This window comes from Dermacentor variabilis, chromosome 2 (genome assembly GCF_050947875.1).
Source record: "Dermacentor variabilis isolate Ectoservices chromosome 2, ASM5094787v1, whole genome shotgun sequence".
In the NCBI taxonomy this organism is placed as follows: domain Eukaryota; kingdom Metazoa; phylum Arthropoda; class Arachnida; order Ixodida; family Ixodidae; genus Dermacentor; species Dermacentor variabilis.
Genome location: NC_134569.1, coordinates 97,027,983 through 97,033,982, shown reverse-complemented (window position 1 = coordinate 97,033,982; position 6,000 = coordinate 97,027,983). Strand labels below are relative to the sequence as shown.

General features: G+C 45.5%; 1 protein-coding gene across 5 annotated transcripts in view; it reads left to right on the top strand.

The window, feature by feature from the left end:
- Positions 1 to 6,000, top strand: part of LOC142572354 (calcitonin gene-related peptide type 1 receptor-like) — a 260,219-nt gene that overhangs the window by 219,719 nt on the left and 34,500 nt on the right. The gene's annotated exons all lie outside the window — the stretch shown is intronic.

Here is a 6,000-nt window from a genome sequence, read left to right as displayed (position 1 = left end):
TGAGATTGTGAAGGCTATTCGTAGTTCAGAAAAAAAAAGAAACGTTGGTAATTGCGTTGCAGTGTACCCTGATCCCTCTTTTGTGAGCGAGACTGATTTGCTTGTAAGTGCATTGGCTTTTATTGCTTATTTTCCTTATCCTAAATGAAGTTCCCCCGTGTTAGTCAGTGCTTGTACTCTGTATTTTCGTGCCTGTGCTTATAATCCCGAAGTGAATTTTAACCAATTCGCCCAGCTGTTTGCATTGTTGCTACGATTCTAGTGAACTGCACAAAAGTGGTAGCAGAATGTTGCAGAATTACCTGGTGTGCGGGAAATTACTGTTGTGACCGTAATGAGAGAAACCACTCTCCGTGGCCCATCAATGATGAGCATTATGGCCATCGTGACACCCGCAAGTCGCATTATCACATTAAGTCGCCAATTTTGTATTGCCTTCGCTTTTTTTTGCTTCCCTTCACTTTCGATGTTATTGACCTGCCTACACAAATTAGCACATTAACGATTCACGCGCAATCCATCAAGAATGTCTGACCCGCCGCAGTGGCTTAGCAGCTATGGCTTTGCACTGCTAAGCACGAGGTCGCGGGATCCCATCACGGCCGCTTCAGCTGCATCTCGATGGAGGCGCATTGCAAAAACGCCCGTGCCACGTGCATTAATTGGGGGCACCTTAAGGATCCCCTGGGGGTCAAAATTTTCCCGGAATTCCCCACTTCAGCGTGAGTCATAATCTAATCGTGGTTTTGGAACGTAAAAATCCAAGAATTCAAGTCAGGTAAATTAACACTTATGTGCCTTTCACGAAATAGATCTTGGTCTTTCTGTTTATCTTGCTTTTGCGCTTACCTCATGCATTAGATTGACTCAGATCAGTGGTCTAAGTTGTAAGAAAAAGGCATGAAGCTTGCGATAAACAAACATCAATAAACAGATGGCGATAAATTCAGCAATATTCTCGTCATAATTAAATTTTGAAGAAGAAACGACAGCCTGCGGCGTCGATTGTGGCTAGTCTTACTGTACAATGGTCCACACTGTGTTAGTAAGTTCACCCCTTAACAAGTTTTGTAAGTAGTGATGTTAGTAGCGGTAGTGTTTCTATCTTCGCAACACTTCAACAGTGCAAAAGTGCTTTTTTTTTCAGAGAAGAAAGCATCATCATCATCAGCCTGCTTACGCCCACTGCAGGGCAAATACCTCTCCCATACTTCTCCAACTACCGCGGTCATGTACTAATTGTGCCCATGTCGTCCCTGCAAACTTCCTAATCTCATCCGCCCACCTAACTTTCTGCCGCCCCCTGCTACGCTTCCCTTCCCTTGGAATCCAGTCCGTAACCCTTAATGACCATCGGTTATCTTCCCTCCTCATTACATGTCCTGCCCATGCCCCATTTCTTTTTCTTGATTTCAACTAAGATGTCATTAACTCGCGTTTGCTCCCTCACCCAATCTGCTCTTTTCTTATCCCTTAACGTTACACTCATCATTCTTCTTTACATAGCTCGTTGCGTCCACCTCAATTTAAGTAGAACCCTTTTCGTAAGCCTCCAGGTTTCTGCCCCGTAGGTGAGTACTGGTAAGACACAGCTGTTATACACTTTTCTCTTGAGGGATAATGGCAAGCTGCTGCTGTTCATGATATCAGAATGCCGGCCAAACGCACCCCAGCCCATTCTTATTCTTCTGATTATTTCCGTCTCATGATCCGGATCCGCGGTCACTACCTGCCCTAAGTAGATGTATTCCCTTACCACTTCCAGTTCCTCGCTACCTATAGTAAATTGCTGTTCTCTTCCGAGACTGTGAAACATTACTTTAGTTTTCTGCAGATTAATTTTTAGACCCACTCTTCTGCTTTGCCTCTCCAGGTCAGTCAGCATGCATTGCAATTGGTCCCCTGAGTTACTAAGCAAGGCAATATGATCAGCGAATCGCAAGTTACACAGGTATTCTCCATTAACTCTTATCCCAAATTCTTCCCAATCCAAGTCTCTGAATACCTCCGGTAAACACGCTGTGAATAGCATAGGAGAGATCGTATCTCCCTGCCTGACGCCTTTCTTTATTGGGATTTTGTTGCTTTCTTTATGGAGGACTACGGTGGCTGTGGAGCCGCTATAGATATCTTTCAGTATTCCTACATACGGCTCGTCTACACCCTGATTCCGTAATGCCTTCATGACTGCTGAGCTCTCTACAGAATCAAACGCTTTCTCGTAATCAATGAAAGCTATATATAAGGGTTGGTTATATTCCTCACATTTCTCTATCACCTGATTGATAGTGTGAATATGGTCTATTGTTGAGTAGCCTTTACGGAATCCTGCCTGGTCCTTTGTTTGACAGAAGTCTAAGGTGTTCCTGATTCTATTTGCGATTACCGTAGTATATAGTTTGTAGGCAACGGACAGTAAGCTGATCGGTCTATAATTTTTCCAAGTCTCTGGCGTCCCCTTCTTATGGATTAGCATTATCTTAGCGTTCTTCCAAGATTCCAGTACGCTTGAGGTCATGAGGTATTGCGTATACAGGGTGGCCAGTTTCTCTAGAACAATCGGCCCGCCATCCTTCAGCAAATCGGCTGTTACCTGATCCTGCCCAGCTGCCTTCCCCCTTTGCATAGCTCCCAAGGCTTTCTTTACTTCCGGCGTTACTTGTGGGATTTCGAATTCCTCTAGACTATTCTCTCCATTATTGTTGTGGGTGCCACTGGTGCTCTATAAATCTCTATAGAACTCCTCAGCCACTTGAACTATCTCATCCATATTTGTAACGATATTGCCGACTTTGTCTCTTAACCCATACATCTGATTCTTGCCAATTCCTAGTTTCTTCTTCGCTGATTTTAGGCTTCCTCCGTTCCTGAGAGCTTGTTCAATTCTATCCATATTATACATCCTTATGTCAGCTGTCTTACGCCTGTTGGTAAACTTCGAAAGTTCTGCCAGTTCTATTCTAGCTGTTGGGTTAGAGGCTTTCATACATTGGCGTTTCTTCATCAGATCTTTCGTCTCCTGCGATAGCTTACTGGTATCCTGTCTAACGGAGTTACCGTCAACTTCTACTGCGCCCTCCTTAATCATGCCCATGAGATTGTCGTTCATTGCTTCAACACTAAGGTCCTCTTCCTGAGTTAAAGCCGAATAGCTGTTCTGTAGCTTGATCTGCAATTGCTCTATTCTCCCTCTTACCACTAACTCATTCATCGGCTTCTTATGTACTAGTTTCTGCCGTTCCCTCCTCAGGTTTAGGCTAATACGAGTTCTTACCATCCTATGGTCACTGTAGCGCACCTTGCCGAGCACGTCCGCATCTTGTATGATCCCAGGGTTAGCGCAGAGTATGAGGTCTATTTCATTTCTAGTCTCGCCGTTCGGGATCCTCCACGTCCACTTTCGGCTATCCCGCTTGCGGAAGAAGGTATTCATTATCCGCATATTATTCGGTTCCACAATGTCTACTAATAGCTCTCCTCTGCTATTCCTAGCGCCTATACCATATTCACCCACTGAATTGTCTCCAGCCTGCTGCTTGCCTACCTTGGCATTGAAGTCGCCCATCAGTATAGTGTATTTTGTTTTCACTTTGCCCATCGCCGATTCAACGTCTTCATAGAAGTTTTCGACTTCCTGGTCATCATGACTTGATGTAGGGGCGTAGATCTGTACGACCTTCATTTTGTACCTCTTATTAAGGTCCACAACAACACCTGCCACCCTCTCGGCAATGCTATAGAGTTCCTGTATGTTACCAGCTATATTCTTATTAATCAGGAATCCGACTCCTAGCTCTCGTCTTTCCGCTAAGCCCCGGTAGCACAGGACGTGCCCGCTTTTTAGCATTGTATATGCTTCTTTTCGCCTCCTAATTTCACTGAGCCCTATTATATCCCATTTACTGCCCTCTAATTCCTCCAATAGCACTGCTAGACTCGCCTCACTAGATAACGTTCTAGCGTTAAACGTTGCCTGGTTCAGATTCCAATGGCGGCCTGTCCGGATCCAGGGATTCTTAGCACCCTCTGCTGCGTCACACGTCTGACCACCCCCGTGGTCAGTTGCTTCGCAGCTGCTGGGGACTGAAGGCCGGGGTTTGATTGTGGTATTCACATAGGAGGTTGTGGCCAAGTACTGCACCAGGGTGGCCAATCCTGCTCTCGTGAGGGAGTGCGTTATCGGTTCTGATCACCGGGATGAGGCCGCACTCCAGGTCTTGTTTATGCAATTTGATCCACACGTGGATTTTTTTGATCCGGTGGAAAATTGCTCGGCACCGGGATTCGAACCACGGTCCTCTTGCACGCGAGGCGGATGCTCTACCTCTACGCCACCGCTGCACTCAGACTGCCACAATCTTTCTATTGCCACAATTATCACTGCCAGACTGCCACAATTATCAGACTGCCACAATCTTCAGGCACACCAGCGACCGCGGACTACTTCTGTTCGACATAAGGTGGTGATTTGGGCTCGTTGGCTAAGTCTATTCCACACTGAGAAACGGCGCATGAGACATGAAGGAGAGAGCAGACGACATTAGCGTAAAAGGCGCAGGCGAAGCATGCAGGAGAAAAAAGGCGCGCTTATATTATATCGCGAGGATGAGCACGCTGGAAAATCTCATTCGCCCTATTTATAGGCGTTTCGCAACAATCAAGACATCTTGTATCACGGTATCCAACTGTTATACCCCACTTCGTGCCTATCATGCCCTTTTGCTGGGCTTCAAACGTTCACTGACAACCTTCAAAGTTCCACGAAACTGGTGACCCATTGCCGTGGGTCGAACTGGGGAGTCTGATGAAATACAAATCGACAATTCAACACTAGCAGAAGTTGCGCGCTTGTACACCTGAAATAAAAAGTTCGCATTACCATACGTTAGACTATCAGAACTGCGAAGTGACTCATTATCATATATATAGACTTCTCGAACCATAAAAGCACATCACGCTCCATGTTTCTGCGGCGCGTTCCCCAGAAGCTCTCCCTACTTTGTGCACATGCAGTTAATGCTTAGAGCTGTGGCCGAGAAGCGATTACCGTAATGAGGGATTAGGTCAGAATCGACAATACATAACGCTGCCTTAGTGCACCACGTACGTACGGTTCGAGCTCACGTACGTATGCAAATGAAGATGCTGCGCTGTAGTAGCCTGATCTAAATGTATCTAAACCATCGCACCTGAAGCTTTCCAAGCGGTTGAAGCATTTCTGCGCGCCTTGCTTGGCGCGGGAAAACTTGCGTCGCCTCTAATCTGTCTTGCTGCGGGCGGTCTTCTTTGTGGGAACTGTGGTAGAAGGCACTAAGCGGTGGGTGAAATTACATTGCAGGCGCTCACCATGAAATGGGATAGGCAAAAATTGACGACAGAGAGAACTACTTGGAACTACGGCGCGAAAAGTGCGCACAAGTCTTGGTCGGCATCGTCATTGTTGTGGGAACTTTGGGAATCGAAACAAGTAAATTCCTGTAAGAACTAGACTCAATGAAGACGCCCGGCATAGCTGTAGGCACAGCCAGAGCGAAGTGCCATAGAAGGAACTTTCCAATTTTTACAGGGGCCACGAAAAACAATGGACGAAGCTTCAGTTTTTTTTCTCAGTTTGTTTGTCTGTTTTTAGGCTTTCCGCATACCTAAATTTTTTCACAGAAAGGATCCGCACGATACAGCGTGGTCCACTGGTAAAGGGAGCACGGAGCTATTATTTGCTATCAGTTATCGCTGAAATACGGCATAACAACCTAACCGCAAATTTTTTACGCATATATCTAGGCCCAATTCGTCATTTACACTTTTTCCTCAAAACGTTAAAAAAAGCTTTTCCAGATATATTCTCTTTATTTTTTATTAGATGTTCATTTAACCGTGGTATGTATTGTAAATACAAGGGTGAGTCCTGTTCTGTACTCACAATCGTCGAGATGCTCTGTCAGTAGCATATAACCATGGTGTATTTGTACACATATGGAACATCCCTGTACCAAGAAGAAG